The sequence below is a fragment of the Perognathus longimembris genome, chromosome 4 (genome assembly GCF_023159225.1).
Source record: "Perognathus longimembris pacificus isolate PPM17 chromosome 4, ASM2315922v1, whole genome shotgun sequence".
Lineage (NCBI taxonomy): Eukaryota > Metazoa > Chordata > Mammalia > Rodentia > Heteromyidae > Perognathus > Perognathus longimembris.
In genome coordinates, this window is record NC_063164.1 from 80,767,104 (window position 1) to 80,789,558 (window position 22,455).

Genomic DNA, 22,455 nt, shown 5'->3' on the forward strand with positions numbered 1-22,455 from the left:
ATCCTTACTGAATTTTTCTGTACAGAAAAAGTAAGGACAAATACAAGAATACTTTGTGAACATGTGTGAAAATGGGAATTTGAAGGGAGGCAGTGGGTTGAAGGGCTGGGGGGGGAAAGGAGGAAGAAAAATGAGAAAGGGGATAACAGGTATGACAAGAAATGTATATGTATTCACTACCTTAAGCATGTAACTGTAAACCCTCTGTACATCATCTTGACAATAAAAAAAACTTACATACAAAAAATAAATATATTGAGATTAGTAGAGGAGGAGAACAGGTAGAAAGTAAATGAGGTGGTGAATATGATCAAGGTACATACTCATTCATAGACATTTCAAAACAAAACCAGTTTATATAACTAAGTGATGCTAATAAAATTATAGACAAAATTAATTTTGAAAAAGTCAAAAATTCATATATATATGTATTTGAACACACACATATGTACATAAACACCTATACAAACTAAAAATAAAAATGACAGAAACATAAATTCACAATGAAAGGAATAAAAGATAAAACATTACTATATATCTACACTTTAAGAACTGAAATATCGTGGAAAAACCATAAACCAATCAAAATTTTATTGACTAAATTTATTGCAAATGTGGTTTTCAAAACCAACACAAAGAAGTAAAAATATCAGCATAGCCAAGTGGTAAGTCAATAAATCAGTTGATAAACATAAAAATAATTTTTAACAAACAACAAACTTTCCTATGCAGATTTTTCATTGGCTTTAATAAAAACTTCTACCAAATGTTTAAATGATTAGTAATATCTACCTCCAAGTAAAAAGAAAAGCAAGGAATGTTTTCAACTCATTTTAAAAGTCTAGAATAATTCTGATTCTAAAACTTTACAAGAATATTGGAAAAAAAATTATGGTCCAACATTAGTTACACTTCAGAAGCTGTAAATAAAACATCAAGAAACCAAACACAGCAACACTTAAAAGATACTTCATTGGGCCAGGGCAATAAGAAAAAGAGATTGTGAAAGTTATGATTCATGAAGCAAAATATTTTATTTGCAGAAAATTTTATTATTTACCTAGGAAATCATAAAATTTCTACCAAATAAATTACTAAAATGAAATTTAAAATATTAATGATACAAACTTTAAAATCTATTCATATTCTATGTAGTATGTATGTATGTATTTATTTTTGCCAGTCCTGGGGCTTGAACTCAGGGCCTGAGCATTGTCCTTGGCTTCTTTTTGCTCAAGGCGAACACTCTGCCACTTGAGCCATAGCACCAATTCTGGTCTTTTCTATATATGTATTGCTGAAGAATTGTACCCAGAGCATCATTATATGAGGCAAGCACTCTATGACCAGGCCATATTCCCAGCCTAAAATTATTTTAATTACAAATTTTGAAGTGCTATTTACAATTAAATTTATGCCGCAACATACTATTTATGATAGCATGAGATTAAAATATCAAAAGAATAGCTTTATGAAACACTACAAGACACATTAATAGTTCAAGAATATTGAGAAATTTGGGCTGGGGATATGGCCTAGTGGCAAGAGTGCTTGCCTCGTATACATGAGGCCCTGGGTTCGATTCCTCAGCACCACATATACAGAAAATGGCCAGAAGTGGCGCTGTGGCTCAAGTGGCAGAGTGCTAGCCTTGAGAAAAAAAGAGGCCAGGGACAGTGCTCAGGCCCTGAGTTCACGGCCTAGGACTGGCCAAAAAAAAAAAAAAACAAACAAACAAAAAGAATATTGAGAAATTTTTTCAAGATTGAAAAACCAGAATAAAGCTCTGCATATTGTTAACATATTTGTTATTATATCGATCTATAAATTGAAAGCTGAGCCAAGAAAATTCCTACTGTTTATTTTTACACAAAGTAATCATCTATTTCTATTTTTAGAGTTTCAAAGGAACTCAGAGAATATAAACAATGCAGAAAATGTTGATTTCAAATTGCTCTAAAACTATAGTCATTATAATATATAAAAATATGATTATAAAAATAAACCCAAAGCCTCATGTGTAGGCTCAATTTATTTTCACCAAAAACTCCAACATAATATCTAGGGGGAAAAGTATTTTCTACAGACGACACTAAATCGATTTAATATCAGTATAGACAAACCAAGTCCTACCCCTATTTCATATTATGTACAAAAATAATGCAAATGGATCAGATCTAAATATGGAGACTAATGATGTAAATTATTTGAAAAAATAAACAGGAAACTACTTTTGCTTAGAAATTACTAAGATTTCTTTGAGAGCTCACATCTGTACATCAGTTTTATAATAAAAACTTGTAAAAAAAAGAAAAGAAAAGGTTGTTACAGTATCCTTTTAAGCCTTCCTTCACTATATCCATGGATTCTGATTATATTTTCATTTTCATTTGTTCCTAGGTTCAGTTCATATCTTGAAATTTGGCATGAAAAACAATTCACTTTATCATTCACTAATTATTTAACTAAATTGAATTTTTTACTGTAATTATAATTTAACTATTGAATTATGGATGAGAAATTATTCATCCCATGCTATATACATAATTTCTGCCTCAATATCATCTATCCTTATTACATGTGATCTGCATGTGTGCTCAATCTACTTTCGACAGTTAAAAACTGTGGCTGTTTTTTTTTTCCTATCCCATTCCATGATCCCTACTGAGAACATTCTGTATGTTATCGAGAGATGTTTTACTCATAAGTTGGTTGACATGTTATGTTAGTGTGTGTGAAAATCACTTGGTCAGCATGGAAATTAACTTTGATGCTTCCCTGTTGATTTTGTCTGAATGATTTCTCCATAAATACTTCAGCTAGTATTCCACTGAGGACTACCTCAAAATCTTCTAATAACGTTCAGTGCTTGGACAGTGAAAAAAAATATATTGATAAACATCAAAACTTAAAACATTTTATGATTTAAATGGAAAACTGGCCCTTTTTACAACTACTTAAATATATGATTTATTTAAAAATTGTAAAAATGCTATTTATAAAAGGGAACCCACTAATTTGTATAAGCCATCCCCAATATATATGTAGACTAGATGGCATATTTAGAAGCATTTTTCCCCCTTCGGTCATAGTTCTTGAACTCAGGGCCTGGTCCCTGCCCCTGGGCTCTTTTGCTCAAGGCTGGCTTTCTATCACTTTGAGCCACAGATCCACTCCTAGTTTCCTGGTGGTTAACTGGAGCTAAGAAGCTCAAGGACTTTCCTGCCTGGGCTAGCTTTGAATCCTGATCCTCAGATTTCAGCCTCCTGAGTAGCTAGAAGTAGAGATGCGAGTCACTAGCATCTGAGCTGGAAACATTATTTTCAAAACCCCTTAGAATTCTGCCATAGCATGGATATTATTTTTCCCACTTTCCCAAAAATTTATCGGTTAGAGCTTATACCCAAGATAGAGGTGTTGGATGTTGATATCATCTTTAAAGATAGAGCCTGGTGGGAGGTCTTGAAGTATTTGGAGCTACCCTTGGAAGAGAAAACTTGTTTCATGGGGTGGTTTCTCCTGAGAATGAGCTTCCCTTTTAGCCTAAAACTAAGAGACATACACCCCCTCCCCCAGCTCTTGCTAACTCCCTCTTCCAGGTGTAGTACTTCCTCTCACCTACACTTCTCCCACCTCCATCTGCTTTAAAATGACAGCTCAGAAGGTTCTGTCCAGAGCCAAACAGATGCCAGCATGATGACCTTTAATCTGCATCACTGTAAGAAAAATAAACTTCTTTGTTTTAGGAAGTTAGATTTCCTCAAACATTCCTAGCTTTTATAGGAACAAAAGCCTGATGAAAAAAATATTCAATAATAAAAACAAAATAACCTACTGAAAATGGGCAAGACTTGGAAAATATGTCACATTAAATATTCAAATGACTAGTATTCATATTTAAAATGCTTAAAATTGCTAGTCCTTATAAATACACAATAAGTCAAACATCAAGAGGAAAATCTGCAGATGGCATAATGATTAAATTTAAAACTCACAGTATCAAGTGTGGGAACAAGTGGGAAAGTTTCAAAATCTCCTGTGTTTCTGGTAGACAATGTGCAATGTCTCAATCACTTTGGAAAACCATTTACCATTTTCTTAGCAAGCTCACCATATGCTGTGTATATTATCAGAAATTGTACTACTAGGAATTTACTGCAGAAGAATGGAAACACTCTCACACAAAAATATGTACATGAGTGCTTATGCCATCTGAAAGAAAATAGTTCAAAACTGAAAACAATCCAAAAGCACACCAATTGGTAAATGGCAAAGCAATATGAATAAAAAAGAAAAGAAAAGAAAGGATACTGATACATGCAATCACACAGATCTATCTTAAATCATTAGGTAGAGCAAATAAAGCTTGATGTAAGGTGTGTGCTACACAGTAATGGTATTCAGAGCAATGATGGACAGGAGAAATTCCTGCAAAGAAAGGCATAAGAGACATATGGAGATGATACAAATGGTCTGTTTATTCAGTGGGGTGTTAGTAACATGGGTATATACATTGTATCATTAAATAAAATAATTCAACTGTTCTTTTATAATTGGTATCTTTTCATGGGCAGACATTGTGCTCCAATGAAGTAATTAAGAATTGGAGAGACAGATCATGTTATAATCAGATGTTCTTTACATAAATAGATCCCAGGTTGGTTTTCCTGATATATATACATAAACACTCTGGCCTTCTGTCTGGGTTCCTTCTTATTCTCTTTGATGGAAAGGCAATTTCCCATCTGAGAATGAGCTAGGAGAAAATTCTCTAATGGATTTGGTCAGCAAACCCAAACTTGCCTCTATTTAAAGAGAAACCAATTTGAACATTCTCTAACTGCATGCAGATCTGCCTTGCTTGAAGGGGTCTGCCTAGTAATTCCATAATGCATAGCTCTGTTTCAAATGGGATTGAAGTTACTGAAGCACAGCAGAAACATTTGCTATGCTTTTTGCATTAACCAATAGCCAGACTGGCCTTGGGGCTTAAAGCTATTTGTAGAAGGCTCTATGGTCTACTGAGCTGATGAAATGACAAGGTTTTCTGTATACATAGGGATAACTTTTTGATAACTGTGATCACTAACTAATACTGCCACAGAGAGATTTAGATAAGCACAGTTCCTGATAATAAGGGATTTGTAATCTAATGTGGATAAAGTTGACATGCCTCAACATATGGAGGATTTTAAAAAGACAAGAAAAGATATTAACCAATACACAAAATGATATATTTCAGCTCTCTGTGTTTACAGATTTTGAGATGTGTTCTTGGGAGTGGTGAATATGGGAAATGGGAATAATAATAATAATAATTAAATGTTAACTAAAAAGACTAAACTTTGTTGATCCTGTAACTTTTACCTTTATTTTTTGAGTAAAAATGAAATGTGGCATTGAAAATTATGTCAGCCACAGAACTTCAGGTAATATGTATGAGATGAGTTAGAACAGGTCCAACAGAACTCATGGGGGATTTTTCAATATAAAAGTTTAACTATGGGAAGTAGCACTGTGGCTCAAGTGGTAAAATGCTAGCCTTGAGTTGAAGAGATTAGGGACAGCAACCCAGGCTCAGAGGTCAAGCCCCATGATAGATTAAAAAAAAAAATGAACTCTGGTTACACAAGTAATCAATATCATTTCTCAGCTTTTAGCTCTCCTTATATTACCTCAACATGCCACATATTGTACAGAGCAATGAGATTTAGAAGAAGTTCCTGAAATGAAATCTGGACTCTTCATTTGGAGTTGTTGGCCTCTAGATCCCATCCACCACTAGGGTATCTCTGCTGCCATTCTGGCCTCATGGTCTTTCTCACTCCAATTTACCATCTGGAAGTTTTCCTTTTCCAGATACTCACAAAATGTCCCTGTTATTCTTTATTTAAGTGTTATTTTAGTGAGATATCCTCCAACAAACTTCACAGCCAATGAGCACATTCCTCACTTTTTCAATCTTTGATTCTTTTTTTTTTAACCTTATTACCATTCATCAGCATTAAAAATTTGCAGACTTCATGGCAATAGAAGCATTTGTTTTACTTACTGCTATTCCCTTACCATCTAAAATTGTCAAGCTCTTCACGTAATTATGAGCGGAAACATATTTCCACCCCCATGAACTGAACATCTGTAGGATTTTGTAATTCAGTGGTCCACCATGTAGCAGCACATTAACATTCCTTTGACTGCCAAGGCCCCCAACCCTGATCAAATGAATTTGTGTCTCTGTAAGGGGGCCCAGGAACTTCAGTGTGATTTAAAAGCCTCTCAGTTGAATAAATGAACAGCCAAGCTGGAGAGCCACTGAGTGAGCATTATGAAGAAAATAATTCTTAAGAAAAAAATATTCTACCCTTGAAGTCAATAACCTCCATTCTGTTCTGTAAAGAAGCACTTAATTTTTTTTATCTTATACACTTGGGTTTTTACCAAAATGATAAAATAGCTACTTTAGATTTTCTGGTTTCATTTTCCTTTAACATTCAGAGCTTGATTATGATGCAAGTTGGATTAAGGGACTTTCACTACTACTAAGAACTCTAGCAAGAATCCTAAGGCTTTCTGAATGCACCTACTCACTAAACTACTGAGTAGGACTGGATTAAAGATGTTTTGGCAATCGGTACTGTCTGTGGAACAAGGGACTGATTAAGGCAAAAACAAAAAATCAGAAATAATCCCACTCAGCAGCATGTACACATCTTGCCCAGAAACCGTTCTTGCTTCTTAAAAAAAAACTCTCTGATAGAGACTGATACTTATTTTATGATTTAAAACTTGATGCATTAAGATTTATTCTCCATGCCTTCACTATGAAAGACAGTATGAAAACACCCAGTTCTCCCCGCTGTAACACACTCCTCAAAGTTGCTGGGCTGTGTGGATCCCACATTCATTCCCTTCCAAATTGCAAATTATTTTCCCAATTTTCTGAGTGTTGATCTTCTTGTCATTTTTAATTTTACAGTATGTCCTTTGTTAGAAAAAGTAAAAATCAATGTGGCATCCAACAAAGAAAAAAATAAACTTCTATTTCATTTGAATTTTGGAACATTTTATGAAACAGACACAATGCTCATATCTTACACAGGAAGGGATGATGGATAGTTTCCACCCAAGATGACCTTGTTAGACATCTATGCTATTCCTAGAAAACATAGAAATCTAAAGAGAATTTATTGCTTAGTTTTGTTGACAATGTGTTAAACACTGTCATTTACATAATAATTTTATGTTTTTATGCTGGTTATGTTTAAAAGCACTTTATTTAATGTAACAATTGCCCCTCATTGGCTTTATGTTCCTGAAGATGTTCCAGCTATGCTTCCTACATTCCCAACCAGATAATCTTATTTTTCTATTACTTCCTTATTTAATTTTCTATTGATCTTTTCACTTACACACTTAAGTTTTTTATCTCCTCCTAGAGTTTCCCACTGGCCAAACTTGACTGCAAGTCAGATAAGAGGCAGGTAACCACTAATGGAGTTTACAAGAATCACCTCAGCAGAATCTGAAGTCTCAGTAGATGAAGGTGAGGAGATCATGACATGCAGAACGTATCTGTCAGGTCTGCATTAAAATGTTACCAAGTAACAAGCACAGAATAGGTTATATATCCATCATATTCTTCTTCTCTGTGATCTGAAATACTTGTCTTTCAGAGAAAACATTAAAAATCGATACATTGTTAATCATTCAAGTTCTCCCTGCAATTAAACTGAGTATGTAGCATATATATAAATTGATTCAAATTTTTTCCTGATCATGGATAAAATTTTGACACCTACCACAAGCTCATGACTCAATTCTCCAAATTCATCCTGATGACAGCTAAACTTTCTAAGGGTTGGTAGAACTGTATCTTTAAAAGCACATTCCCATGTAAAAATATGACACAGAATAAGGAAGTATTTCCTTTTTCTCCTCATACTGCAACCTCTTGCTTTCTGATATTGGACATAGGCCATGCATTTTGCATTAGCTCTGTGGCAAATGACTAGTGTTAAAATCTAAGCACCAGGGCTCATTAGCTTTTTCGGGAGCTTGGAGACAAGAATTGGAAAGGTACAGCTCAGAGAAATCATTCTCAGTGAGCAAGTAGCAATTTGCCAAGCAGATAAAAAAAATCTGAGGAAAAGGGAGGAGAAACCCCAGAGGAAGTTGTCTGCGTTAATGAACCAAAGTCTGAGCCTATGACAGCAAAGGGAAAATAAAAAGAAAAGAACTTTTTGCAAGATTTTTTTAAAGGTATATGATGGGCAGGGTTTCTTGAGCTATTTCCTATTAATCCACCACTGCCTAGAACCTATTTTAAAAGAGGAAGGGCCGAGTGACTAGGGAAAGCACCCACTCAAGGCCATCCTGACAGATGGAGAGGAGGGAAGAGCACCAGGAGACCATATCAACCTGATTGCCATATTTCACAAGGGCTAGGTGACAAGTTCACTGACAAAGGTGCTGCCCATGCTGGACAGAAATCCCTTCAATTGAAAGGATATGAAACAGCTAAAACAGGTCACACTTGATCTATCCATATTTTTCATGAATGCATATAGGACACATACATAAACCTTATCCTTTCACACACTTTCAAGGCTTTTTCAGAACTTTTTTTTTTCGATTCACATTTTGGCCCGTTCTGAATACTACAAAAAATCATGGAGTTGAAAGAACAACCCAATTTGCTTAGATTCTCTGTGAGTATTTGGCATGAGAAAGCCTGAAGAGTATTTAGGAAGCTTTGCCTAAGAGTCACACGAGGAAGGCATGCCATTTTCATCAAATAGCATTATAAATAAACTGGAAAATTCACTGTTATTGTTGGAGTTTTCCTAATCTAGAAATTATGCACTATCATTCTAGATTTGATAATTCTAAATGTGGGTCTGTATCTATAGATGAGAAGCTTCATTGCAAAGAAGATCTTCCCATCTTGTCTGCAGCAGGAAAACAGAAGAAGTCTCTACCTCTACAGTGTCAAAGACTACCCTTACTGTATACTGTACTCTTTTTTTTATAGTTGGCAGAGCAGAACAAAAGGTTCACATGCAAACATTTTGCAAGTCGTAGAAAACACTGGAAATTATTAGTCTATATCATCTTCTCCTGTGTACTCATTTGTCTCTGTTATTTCTCATAGACAACCTCCATATCATTAACCTATCTATGCCTTATCAAGAACCACATCACATTCCAAAAACTTTCCAAATTTTACACAAAATTTCCTAATCCATGACCCAATCCAATAAATGAGTTCGTAGGCCAGGTATGGGTGGCTCAGGCCTGTAATCCTAGCTATTCAAGAGGCTGATATCTGAAGATCATGATTTAAAAGTCAGCCCAGATAGAAAAGTCCCCATGCAATTATTGTTTCCAATTAAGTGATAGAGTGATAGAGTGCTAGCTTTGTTCCAAAGAGCTCAGGAACAGTGCCCAGGACTTGAGCCTTGAGTTCAAACCCCCCAAAAAGAAGAAAAACGTGAGCTGATAAAGTTGTGGAATACAACGCACACACACATACACACACACACACACACACACACACACACACACACACACACACACTTCAATTTAGATTTGCTAATTGTCTACTATTTCTTCTTATATTAACTTCATTTCATTCTGCAACGATTATTACTAACTTTAAGGGTTAAAACGGTGTCTGTTTTTTTGCCCTCAGTGGAAATTATGTCTGCCAATTGTCTATTGCTTGGCTCTAAGTTGTGATTGCCCACAAGAACTATCATAAGATTGGAAGGCAGACATGAAACAGTGGTTACTTTTATCTTTGGGAGACTTTTACCCATGGTGTTATTTTGCAGGTTCTTGGCTGTTCTATATCTTAAGGAGCTGGTAAGGGTGAACTTTGATGGTGAAAGTACCAGCTTTGTCAGTAAGGCCATCTATACCATGAAATTCAGATCTGGTGAGAGACAGGTATAGGTTCAACACTGTTTCAGGGGACCCACTTGGTCCTTGAAAATTCTAGTTTTTTCCTGCTCTTTTCAACCTCATGTTCTCAACCATTTGTCAGGCAAGCTGCTACCTAGTCACTTCTGGCCCAATACATGAGACAAAGGAACAACCCTTGCATGGGCTCCTCCAACAATTTCATAAGATCTAGTTGAGCCCTGAGGACATATATTGAGGCTTGAAAATTAAAGGCATCTTGATTTCTTCTAGTAAAAAAGTAAATTCTGAAAAAAATACTCAGTGAACAAGGTTGTTTCTTGAGTATCAAGTATTTCTTTGCCCTCAAAATAAAATCTGAATGCAGAAAGCATGGAATATACTCACATTAGCATCTTGCTAATCTTGTCATCAAAATGTTGGTCTATTCTGCAGCCCATAGGGCATTTGGATAAGCACACAGAACCGAACGTTTTCATTGTTACTCTTGTACCCTGTTGGTCTTAGCCACTTGCCACAAAAAAAAAAAAAAGATAGATATGGGGACTTTTCTGGAGTTAACAGCTCTGAATTTATCAGATTAATCTTTGCCTCTTCCTCATTCTTTTTCAAAGTACATGGTAAAACTATGTGAGAAAGCAAGAAATAAAAATCAAAGGTACATTCATTTTCTTCTGTCTTTTCTCTACAAATAATTCGAGCACAGGATGCCTATGACCTTCCTTTTAGTAATAGAGTAAGGGCATATCCATTACCCTATATGCTTTCCTTTTATATTCTATGACTTGTATAAAAATTCTATTATCTGAGTCAGCCAGGCTTGCTTCTTGTGAGGAGAATGATGCTACTGGAATTTAGAAAAATGTCTTCTCTCTCAATAAAGCATTGCTTTGAAGACACCATCTCATTGAGATATATAAAATGCCAATTTGAAATGAGAGTGAGCAATGACTTCTTTGTTCTAGGCTTCCTTGAAGCAAATAAATAATGCATCTAGATCAATGTCACATGGCAATTAAGTCCAGGAGAGAATTCAAAAATACATCAGTACAAAATTTCAAGACTATTATTACATTGTACTCCCATGTATTTTAATTGTGTCATACAGTAGATCATAAAGATAACAGAAATGAACAATGAATTTTAAAATCATGGTTGTTTTGAATTAAGACAGGAAAAAACTGGATGACTGACTATGCATATGTCAGGGAAGAATTACATTTGACAGCAATTGAGAGAGACTGGCAACTCAAAAGCTCTAAAAAGAAGGAATTGTATTTTTTTTCTCTTCCAAATTACAAACAAAATGAGGAAAGCAGTACAAGCTGATTTGGCCATTGCAGTCTGAGGCCGCCTCTGTCTTTCAACTCCACCATACCAAATGTGTCTCTTTCATTATACATGTCATATAGGCATCCAAAATACAGCTTAAGCTCCAGCCAACACATCTACATTCCAGGAAAGAGGCCAGAAGAGATGGAGAAGCAAGAAAACACTTTGCCAGAAACACCATCCAATGAGTGCTCTTTATACCCCACTGATCACACTTCACTTAAAGGAATACCAGGAAATATATTTTCCATCTACAATACCAACACCTAGAGTCTATTGGCAAGAAGGAAGAAAATGTGGTCTTTTTATCTCACCTTTACTAAATTTTTATCCATCCAGTTCTGTTGATCATCTTTAGTGAGAAAGAAATTTGCCACAATCACAAGCAAACCATCAGTGCAGTAGCAAATTATTTCTTATATTTAACTGAAATCTGCCTTCATGTTGCTTCTACATTATCTGCACTCTTCCCTTTTGAACTGATAATTCAAGTGTAGAAGAGGAAAGCCTTTTCTTTTCGGCATTTACACTTCAGATTCCTGAGGACAAGCAACCCATGCGTCATTCATTTTACTGAGTCTGAAAAACTTCATAAGAAATAGTTTGTATTAGCATTGTTCTGTCTTCACCTCTCTATAAAGGTTTCTCTTAAGGCATGAATCCAGAGCTGAAATGTGATATTCCAGGTGTTTCACTAGTTCTAAGGATTTCATCAAAATGATTGCTTTGTCTATTGAAGTTCATTTAACTATTATTACTATTATTATTATCTTTAAACATTTTGTTTGAAGGAGTTGCCATTTAACAAAGCAATTTGTGAATAAAATGCATCTTCTTCAATGTCACCCATTTCAGCATTCTCACCATCCCCCTCACTACCCACCCCTTCTCACACTCTTCTTAATTTTGTAGGATATACATTGGATTCTGGACTGCATTCTCCAGCAGCATGTGTCCATCCATTTCTTCTTAACCCCAATTTTTGTGTACCAACATCTAGGTGTTTTATTTTGCTGAATGTTGACTTTGCCTTTCTAAGTCATTGCACTATTTGAGTTCTCCCTTGAATCTACCATATTTCAGTTAATACATTTGTATACACTGCATACTACACAGTGTATTTACTTGTAAGCTAAATCTCCCTCCCACCTTTAAAGGAAAACATATTTTGTCTCTCTGAGCCTGACTTCACTTAACGTAATTTTTTTATAGAAAAAATGGTTTTAATTACAGAAGAGTTTCTATGGAATTGAGAATTCTGTCTGCCATTGTGCATTAACTACACTTTCATATGTTAACATACACAATGCTATATAGTCATTTAGTCTACCTACATACAGAGCTAATTAGAAATACAGACATGCACAAATGAAAACTCCACAGCTATGACACAGTTACACTACCATGTATGTAATTTCATAACTCAGAATGAAAATATGAATAACACAGTAAGAAAGATACTCTCAATTAGATTACCATAGAACCTCTCACTCTGGCTTAGCTTTCCCTTTCCTGAACTTGGAACTGATTCTCATTTTGCCATATGCTGCCTGAAATTCAAGCAGTAAGCTTATTTCTATCTGATATAGGAATGGCACTCAAGAGGAACTAAGTGCCTTTGACTTGAATGACTGAGTGAGAATTTGGAAGAAAAGGGTTCCCAGGTGCACATGGAAGAGACACACATGGGCAGCTCAGCTGTAATTGCTCAGAGGCTGGTTTCACTGAAGAATAGAGATGCTGACAATGGATTCCCCCATAAAAACAAAAAGTGTTGAACCTATTAATCTCTAAGTCTCTCTGAGGAGCCAAAGTAGGTAATAGTCTCTTCTGTGGCACTGCTGCAGGTTTCTCTCTTTCTAGAGAACACAGCCAGTTCCATAGATTCAAGTCATCAGAACGAAGTGAGTCCACTGCATTTCACCTGTGGTCCCCAGACAACGTGAAAGAGGGTTTTTCATTGTTTATTCACATTGCAAGGAAAAGAAGGTGGTCATCCCAACACTTAGAGTCTTAGCATATAAGGGGAGGGAAACAAAAACACTTGGCACCAAGTGCCATACATTTAGTACAGCTTCCGATATTCAGACACATTTGACTATTCTGTCAAGAAATATGCCTAGTGAAACTATGATATTTCACAAAGTTGTTTTTACTTTTCTCAATTACTCTTAAAGCAGAATAATTACTTCCTTGTTTAGGTCCCAAATTATTCAAGTTGAAATAAGCAGCATGAGCAAATTATTTTTGTTACTTTTGTTTTGTTTCTGTCTTTATTGACATATACTAAATTATAATGTTTCATCATGACTTTTCCATATAGAGTTATAATGGATTTTAATTATATTTACTTCCTCTTTGCCCTTTTCCACTGTCCATTCTACCACCTAGTAAGTCGCCTTTGCCTTGTTAATTTTTCAGTTTAGTTATGTTTTCATATAGTTCCCACGAATGACAAAAAAAAAATGTGACAATTATCTTTTGGGGATGGATTTATTTCACATAACATGAGGATCTTCAGTTTCATCCATTTTCCAACAAATGACATCAGTGCATGTTTTCATTTGTGTGTGTGTGTGTGTGTGTATCTGTGTGTCTGTGGTCTGTGCGTCTGTGTGTGTGTGTGTGTGTGTATGAATACTATGGCTTGATCCTGGGGTCTCATACTCTCATTTAGCATGCTTACTCGTGGCTGACACTCTACTACCTGAGCCACATCTCAATTCTACATTTTTCTGGTTAATTGGAGATCAAAGGTCTTAGACTTTCCTATCCCAAATGGCTTCAGAATGTGGGCCTCTGATCTCAGACTGGTGAATAATTAGGGTTATAATTATGAATCTTCAGTACCCATGCTATTTTCTTCTGCTTAGAGGCTGAATAAAACTCCATTTTATATATATATATATATATATATATATATATATATATATACACACATATGTATGTATATTTATAAATATATATATCATATATATCATGTATATGTATGTGTATTAGATATAGGTAAAGATACACAGTATTTTCTTAATTCACCTATTGGTGGATGCCGGGAGTTTTTAGCCTCCCGCGCTCCCCTGTCCTGAAAGAGAGACAGGAAAGCATACCCCCACGGGGACGGGTCCAGGAAGAGGATATAGGGGGCTGACAGACCACCACCCAGCCCTCTTCTCCACAGAGGACAGACAGGCAGCCTGGGAGCATGTCGAGCCAACTCCTTTATTCAGGAAATGATCTGTTCTTTTACACGGGTTGAAGGACGGCGGAAGGGGAGGGGTAAGTGCGCCTAAGTAGGGGCTGTGATTTGATGCCTGAGCTGTCTGTCAGGGTGGAGCTCTGAGGGACCTCCCTAAGGGGCGGCCTACATCTATGTCATGGCCCTCAGGACCGCTTTGTAATGATTCAAGGCGTCTGGGCTGGTGTGCCCCACAGGTGGACACCATGGTTGATTCTATAATATGGCTCTTTTGAATATACCATAACAAATGTGGAGAAGTAGATATCTCTATAGTATGCTGACTTTGATTCACTTGAGTATATATTCAGACATAGTAGGAGTGAAATACATGGGAGTTGAGTTTTTGGGTTTTTTTTTTTTTTTAACTTCTATACTAATTTTATAGTATCTCATCTAATATCTATGGCTAACAGTAGTAAGTTTTCTTTCACCTGGCATCATACCAGCATCTATTATTTGTTATATTGTTGATAATCATTCTGACTAGGCTGTGGTAGAATGTCACCATAGTTAGGATTTGCATTACTCTGATAGCTTAGATGTTGATCCTATCTTTCAGGAATTTATTGGCCATTAAAACATTCAAAATATCTGTGCATTTCTTTTTTTCTTGATTGGATATTTGTTATTTCAGTGTTCCATTTTTCTCCCATGGTACTAAGGTTTGAATTAAGTGGCCTAGCCCTTGTTAGGAAAGTATTCTTCCCATTGAGCTATGCCTCCAGCCCTAGTGTTTAGATTTTTTTTCTGCTCTTTTTTTGGCCAGTCCTGGGCCTGAGCACTGTCCCTGGCTTCTTCCGGCTCAAGGCTAGCACTCTGCCACCTGAGCCACAGCGCCCCTTCTGGCCGTTTTCCTAGGTATTTTATGTTTTTGAGGCTATTGCAAAATGAATTGCCTTCCTGATATCGGCCTCGGTCTTTGGGTCATTGTCATAGCGAAAAGCCATTGATTTTTGAGGGTTTATTTTATATCCTGCTACTTTGCCAAAGTTTTGGATCAGCTCTAGTAGCTTGGGACTAGAGTCTATAGGGTTCTTTAGGTATAGAGTCATGTCAACTGTGAAGAGAGAGTTGAACTTCTTCCTTTCTTATTTGGATCCACCTTAGGGTTTCTTCTTGCCCAATTGCTCTGGCTAGGTATTATAGTACTATGTTGAAGAGGAGAGGAGAGAGTGCCCATCCCAATCTTGCTCCTGATTTTAAAGGGAATGGCTTTAGCTTTTCACCGTTTAGAATTACGCTTGCTGCCTTTATTATATTCAGGAATGTTCCCTGGAATCCCAGTTTTTCCAGGGCTTTTGTCATAAATAGGTGCTGGATTTTATGGAATGCCTTTTATACATCTAGGGATATAACCATTTGATTCTTTACCTTGCTCCGGTTGATGTGGTGGATTACATTAATTGACTTCCATATATTGAACCAAATTTGCATCCCTGGGATGAATCCAGTTTGATCATGGTGTATAATTTTTTTTGATGACTTGTTGAAGACGATTGGCTAGAATTTTGTTGAGAATTTTTGCATCAATGTTCATCAGGGAAATCAGTCTATAGTTCTCTTTCCTTGATGAGTCCCTGCCTGGTTTAGGGATGAGGGTTAGACTGGCTTCATAGAGTGTCTTTGGTAGTGAACTTTCTCTTTCAATTTCATTGAAGAGTTTGGGAAATATTGGTGTGAGTTCTGTTTTGGAGGCCTTGTAGAATTCTGCTCTGAATCCATCTGGACCTGGACTTTCCTTGGATGGGAGATCTCTTATTGCCGTTTCTATTTCAATACTGGATATGGGTCTCTTCAGAAGGTTTAAAACTTCATGGTTGAGATTGGGGATATCAATTTTTGCTTGGAAATCGTTCATTTCTCCCAGGTTCTCAAATTTGTTGGTGTAAAGTTTTGCACAATACTCCCTTATTGTGTTCTGAATTTTGGTTATTTCTGTGGTGGTGTTACCTGTTTCATCTTGTTTATTTGAGTGTGCTGCCTTCATTTTTTGGTCAGATTTGCTAGGGGTCTGTCTGTCTTGTTAATTTTTTTCAAAGAACTAACTCTTCGTTTTGTTGGTTCTTTCGATTTTTTTTTTTTTTTACTCTACGTCATTTAATTCTGATTTGATTTTAATTATTTGCTTCCATCTATTGGCTTGTGGTTTGGCTTGTTGTTCTCTTTCGAGGAGCTTAAGGTGCTTCCTTAAGTTATTGAATTTCTGTTTCTGCAGTTTGTTCATGTAGGCACTGAGAGATATAAATTTTCCTCTGCATAATGCCTTTGCTATGTCCCAAAGGAGGTGGTACTTTTTGTGCTCATCTTGGTATAATTCCATAAACAATTGAAGTTCTGTTCTAATTTCTTCAATGACCCACTGATAGTGGAGCAGTGTGTTGTTTGGTCTCCATGAATTGTAGGATTTTCTGTGGTGGCTGTTTGAATTGAGCTCTAATTTTATTCCATTGTGGTCTGAGAGAATGCAGGGAATGATTTTGACACTTCTGAATTTGTACAGGTTTTCTTTGTGCCCTAAGATGTGTTCTATTTTGGAGAATGTTCCATGTACTGCTGAAAAGAATGTGTATTCTGGTGTTGCTGGATGGAATGTCCTGTAGATGTTGGTTAAGTCTAGTTGGTTTATGCAATTGTTTAGTTCTGTGGTTTCTTTGCTCAGTTTTTGGCATGTTGTTCTGTCCAGAGGTGACAGTGGAGTGTTAAATTCTCTAACTATCAATGTGTTTGGGTCTATGAGTGTTTTTAGAGTCAGTAGTGTTTGTTTGATGATGTTGGATGCTCCTGTATTTGGTGTGTAGATATTTAGGATGGTTATGTCCTCCTGTAGGAGAGAGCCGTTTTTTAGTATGTAATAACCTTCTTTGTCTCTTCTTACCATTTTTAATTTGAAGTCAATTTTATCTGATACTAAGATTACAACTCCAGTCTGCTTGTGGGGGCTGTTTGCTTGGTAGATTTTATTCCAGGATTTCCCTTTTAGATATTTGCTTTTGCTGGATAGATGTGTCTCTTGGAGGCAGCAGAAAGATGCATCTTGATTTTTGATCCAACTTATGAGCGTATGTTGTTTAATTGGAGACTTAAGTCTATTAATGTTGAGAGTTAGGATTGAGAGATGATTGTTTGTTCCTTTCATTATAGCTATCATTTTAAAAGCTGTGTCTTCCCATTTCTTGTTCTAATATTCTGGGTTTTCTATTTGTGGAAGACCTTTATTTGATCGCCTATAATGAGAGTTTAGCTGGGTACAGTTTTGTTGGTTGGTAGTTATTTTTATTTATGGTTTGACATACCTCATTTCAGGCTTTCCTTGCTTTCATGGTCTCTGCTGAGAAGTCTGAGGTAATTCTGACTGTTTTTCTTTTATATGTGATTATTTTCTTTTCTTCCTAGAAGCTTTAAGGATTCTTTCCTTGAACTCTATTGATCCTGTTTTGATCAAAATGTGTTGGTGGGATGTCCTATTCTGGTCTGGTCTGTTTGGGGTTTTAAATTCTTCTTGTATCTGGATAGCCCTATCCTTCAGGATATTCGGGAGGTTCTCAGCTAAAATTCTTTTAAATAGGTTGCCTGTTCCATTGACATCTTTCTCTAGGTTTCCCTCTATGCCTATTATCCTTAAATTGGGCTTCCAGCTTGCATCTTGGAGTTCCTAGAGTGATCTGCTTTGCTGATTGGATTGATTTTGTATTGTTCTTTGTTCTTTCTCCATAGATTCTAGGGAATCTTCAGCTCCTGGTATTCAATCCTCTGCTTCATCTTGTCTGCTTTGTAGGCTAGCTACTTGATTTTGAATCTCCCTTCCTTCTGACTAGTCTTTCTTAATAGTTTCCATATCTTTGCTACAATTTTCTCTTAGGTCCTGTATGGACTTCTTTACTTCTTTATTTTGGTTCTGACTGCTGTTTCTCAAATCTTTTAGCTGAGTAGCTATCTTTTCACTGGACTCTTGAAGTTCATCTATCTTTCTATTTGTGGAGGCCATGATATCCTCTATTACTTTATGTATGGATTGATGTATTAATATTTGGCTCAACTCCTCACACACTAGAATAGTTGTCTGAAGAGAATCAAACTTTTAACATTTTTTTCAGTAGACTTTGTAGAGCATTCTGAGGACTCTCTTCTAGGTCTTTGATTGACTACTCTGCTTCCTGTTTGTTTTGAGTGGGAGATGAGATTCCCTTGTTTGCCATCTTTCTTGTGCTTCTTCTGCCTATTTGTATTAGATATGCCAATTTACAAGCACCTGTGAGCACCATTTAAGACACAAAGCAGATCTTACCAAGCACTGTTGTATAAATCTTAGAAGTTCACAATTATATACAGATATCTTCCCTCTCTTTTTTGTGTAAATAATCAAATTTGGTGTCCCCAATGAATATAATTTTAATATACCAACCAGCCTTGAGCCCTGTATTCATTACTTACTTATTGTTATAACCCAATGAGCAATTTTTGTTCTTATATTTAGTTCTTTTTGGACTGGTGGGATTTCTATATGAACCCCTTTGATTCACTCGCATTGAACAGGGATACCCTCTATCCAATAACCAGGGGTCAATGGAGTCTGAAGGTCCTGGAAGTAAATTTAGGAGGGTAAGTCAGGGGTAGTGAAGAGAATAGAGTAAAATAAATGGGGCGGGAATCATTTTGGTTTAGTTTCAGTGAAGTGGAAAAGTGGAAAAGTGTAGAATCGGTAGAAAGAATGAAGTAACATGATAGACAATGCAGAGTGAGCAGAAAAGGGTAAGGAGTTAGTCAAAGGAAAGTAATTTTAAAGAAAGAAAATGTGAAAAGAGAAACAAAGAAAAAATACAGGAAAACAAATGCACAAAACACAAAAAAATTCCCGAAAAAGCACCAATAAAACAAAAAAATAAAAACAGAAAATAAAAAACAAAAAAACAACTCAACAATGGGGAAAAAAACCAAAACAGTTTTAAAAAAATGGAGTCTTCCTTTTTTGGGTGGGCTCTTTCCAGTCTCTGGTTTCCATGCGATGGTCTACAGTCTATTTTCCTGCTGCTTGTCTGGATTAATTTGCTTTCAGTTTGCAGGGGGTGGATCTGCTCTGACCCTCCTCCTCTGTTAGTTAAATCATGGGGTGCTGTGGTTCACACAGCTTGCAGGTAGGACTTGGGTGTCCTCTGTAGTGGGGGGATGCTGAACAGTCTGGGGAATCGTGGCTCCTCCCATCTGCTGTGGGGCTGTTGCCTTTAATGTCTGGCTGTGAGTAGGCTGTGGACTCAGCAAGGCAGGGCACCTCCAGCCTGGTTAACCAGGCTCAGACTTGCCTGCCCAGGGAGGTTCCTCACTCCTGGGTGGGGCGACCTTTTCCTGGGTGGAGCTGGCTGTGGAATTCAGCTCCATTTGCTGGTGGGAATTGGGAGTCCTCCATAATGGAGCATGTGTCTATCTCGGGAACTGTTTAATCTCCAGTCTGATTGTTCCAAACAGCCAGTAGCTGCTCACCACTTTCAGTTTGATTTTCGAGTTTCCAGCTGCTGGAGAGTTGGCAGCTACAGTATTGGCAGGGTGGGGCACCTCTGGTTGAGTTTACCTGAGTTTGTGAGCTGCAGCCCAGTAAAAAGCCTCCTGCCTAGGCAGGGGTGGCTCTCCTGGGCGGAGCTGGCTCTCACATTTCAGTCACTCTTGCCCTTTTCAAAAATGTCCCCTTCGTCCTCGCTTTCCCCTGGCCCACTTTAGTTCCAGTCTGGTCGGACTGGGTCTATGCCAGTGTCAAAGATGGCGCTTTGCTCTGGCAGTGGGGAAAGGGCTAGCTTCCAGAAGCTGCTCTGTGGGTTTGAGTGAGAATGTCTTTTGTGTGGTACTCACACTTTCTCTGCAGTTTTGGCCCATCCTTGCTCAGCCTGCTATTCGCGTCTGTCTGCTGCTGTCTAGAGGATTTCTTCCTGGTCACCCCTGTGTGCCTTAGGTGTGTGGAGTGCTGGGCGCTGTGCAGGTGCAGGTACTGGCATGGCAGCGGGATGCCACCAGGAGCTCAGATCTGTGTTTTCAGGCCAGCAAAGTGGATTTTTCCTTCCTGGCCATAATCCATATACTGTTAGAACTTACTTGGGCTATCTTCCTAGGACTATACGTTTCTCTCGAGAGGTAAAACTGGCATGTCAGAGGGAGCTTAGCTAGGGCTCTGCTGCTCCTCTGCCATCTCTTCTAAAGTCCAAAATGAGTGTTTTTTAAGACCTGTGAAACACGGGGCTGGGAATATGGCCTAGTGGCAAGAGTGTTTGCCTCCTACACATGAAGCTCTCAGTTCGATTCCCCAGCACCACATATATGGAAAACGGCCAGAAGGGGCGCTGTGGCTCAGGTGGCAGAGTGTTAGCCTTGAGCGGGAAGAAGCCAGGGACAGTGCTCAGGCCCTGAGTCCAAGGCCCAGGACTGGCCAAAAAAAACCCAAAAACCTGTGAAACTCAGCTTTTCATTAGGGAGCCAAAATATACAGATTATACAACTGAGCATGAAGTTGGGCCAGAGTATTCCCCTGTAATCTCTAAGCTATAGATCCCTGCCTTTTGGCAATATGGCAAGATTGTAAACATCTCATTTTGATGTATCTCCTTGAACTGGGAGAATATCATGATTGTCAAAGTTATCAAAGTACTTCTCACACAGTATGCCACGTGTTGTACCCTAAAACCAATTGTTATTCCTAGCCTTAATCTATTAACTGATGTATTGATATGAATGAATACAAAAATTCAAGCTTATCCTAAACCTTTATTCATTTTTTCCACTGATTCCTCCCATCTTCTCTGCAGTCAGAATGACCGTTATAACAAGGATGGCAGTAGGCACTTACTATGTAGCTGTAAGCTAAGCACTTTATGTAGATTGCCTAATTTAAATGTCAAGCCATTTGATCATTTAATGGAATTATTAGTAGAACCCTGAGGATCAAGGCATTTAATTGATATTTCTATGTTACAGCACCAAGTAGTAAGAATCCAGTGCTGCTTACTCCAAAGCTCCCATACTCTGTCCTCTAGTTTTCCTTCATAATATTATGCTTATGTCTTTTGTAACTCTAATTCCAAGTGATTCTGTGTGTGAAGGTCCTCTCTTGCCTTGATCAGTTGAGTTTTATTACTTCTAGTATTGGAAGAGTGTCTGTCTTTACGGATTCCTCAGCATTCTCAGATTTAAGTGTACAAGGAATGCCATTTTTACAAAATTCTCTTCCTCTGTGGCAAGTTTTCAAGACTTCTGACCTCAGTTGGTCAGTGACATCATTTTTCTGGGATTCGTATTGAAATCATTTCTTTAAATGCCCCCAAACCCATTTCTCCTTGGATTACTGAAGCTGCCAAGACCAGTAGGAATGGGAAGCAATGGAGAGGTCCTTGCTGACATATTAGGAAGAGATCAAGCACAAGGTTAAGGATAAAATAGAAAAGAGGAGCCAGCACACTAGTAGAATTTGATGACATTGTTTAAGTATTCATATACTATCATCTGTGAAACCTACTATTGCTGCTAATTAATTCTGTCCCCCTTCCAACATAGACATTTCTTTTGAAATATATTGTTATTTTAATGGTTATATACAGAGATGTTACAGTTATACATGTCAGATAATGAGTACATTTCTTTGGACAGTGTCACCTCTTCCCTCATTTTCTCCCAGATTTTCCTTCCTGCCCCCTGACCCACAAATTGTATAGGTCATTTCCAACATAGTGTCTAGTATCACTGCTGAATTAGTTCATGCTTTGTCCCAACATTTGCTCCCCTTATCCTCCCTGAAACAGATGAGCTTAGATACAAGACAAAAAGTACAAAAGTCAAAAACAGTGACAAAGGGGAACAAAATCCACAAAAAGATAAATAACAGAAAAACTTCTTTTTTCCATTTTTGGAGTTCATTTTGATGAACATTCTTTTGCATGATCATATGCACATAACTATTGAATCTTTGTAATCCTCTCCTAAGAATACCC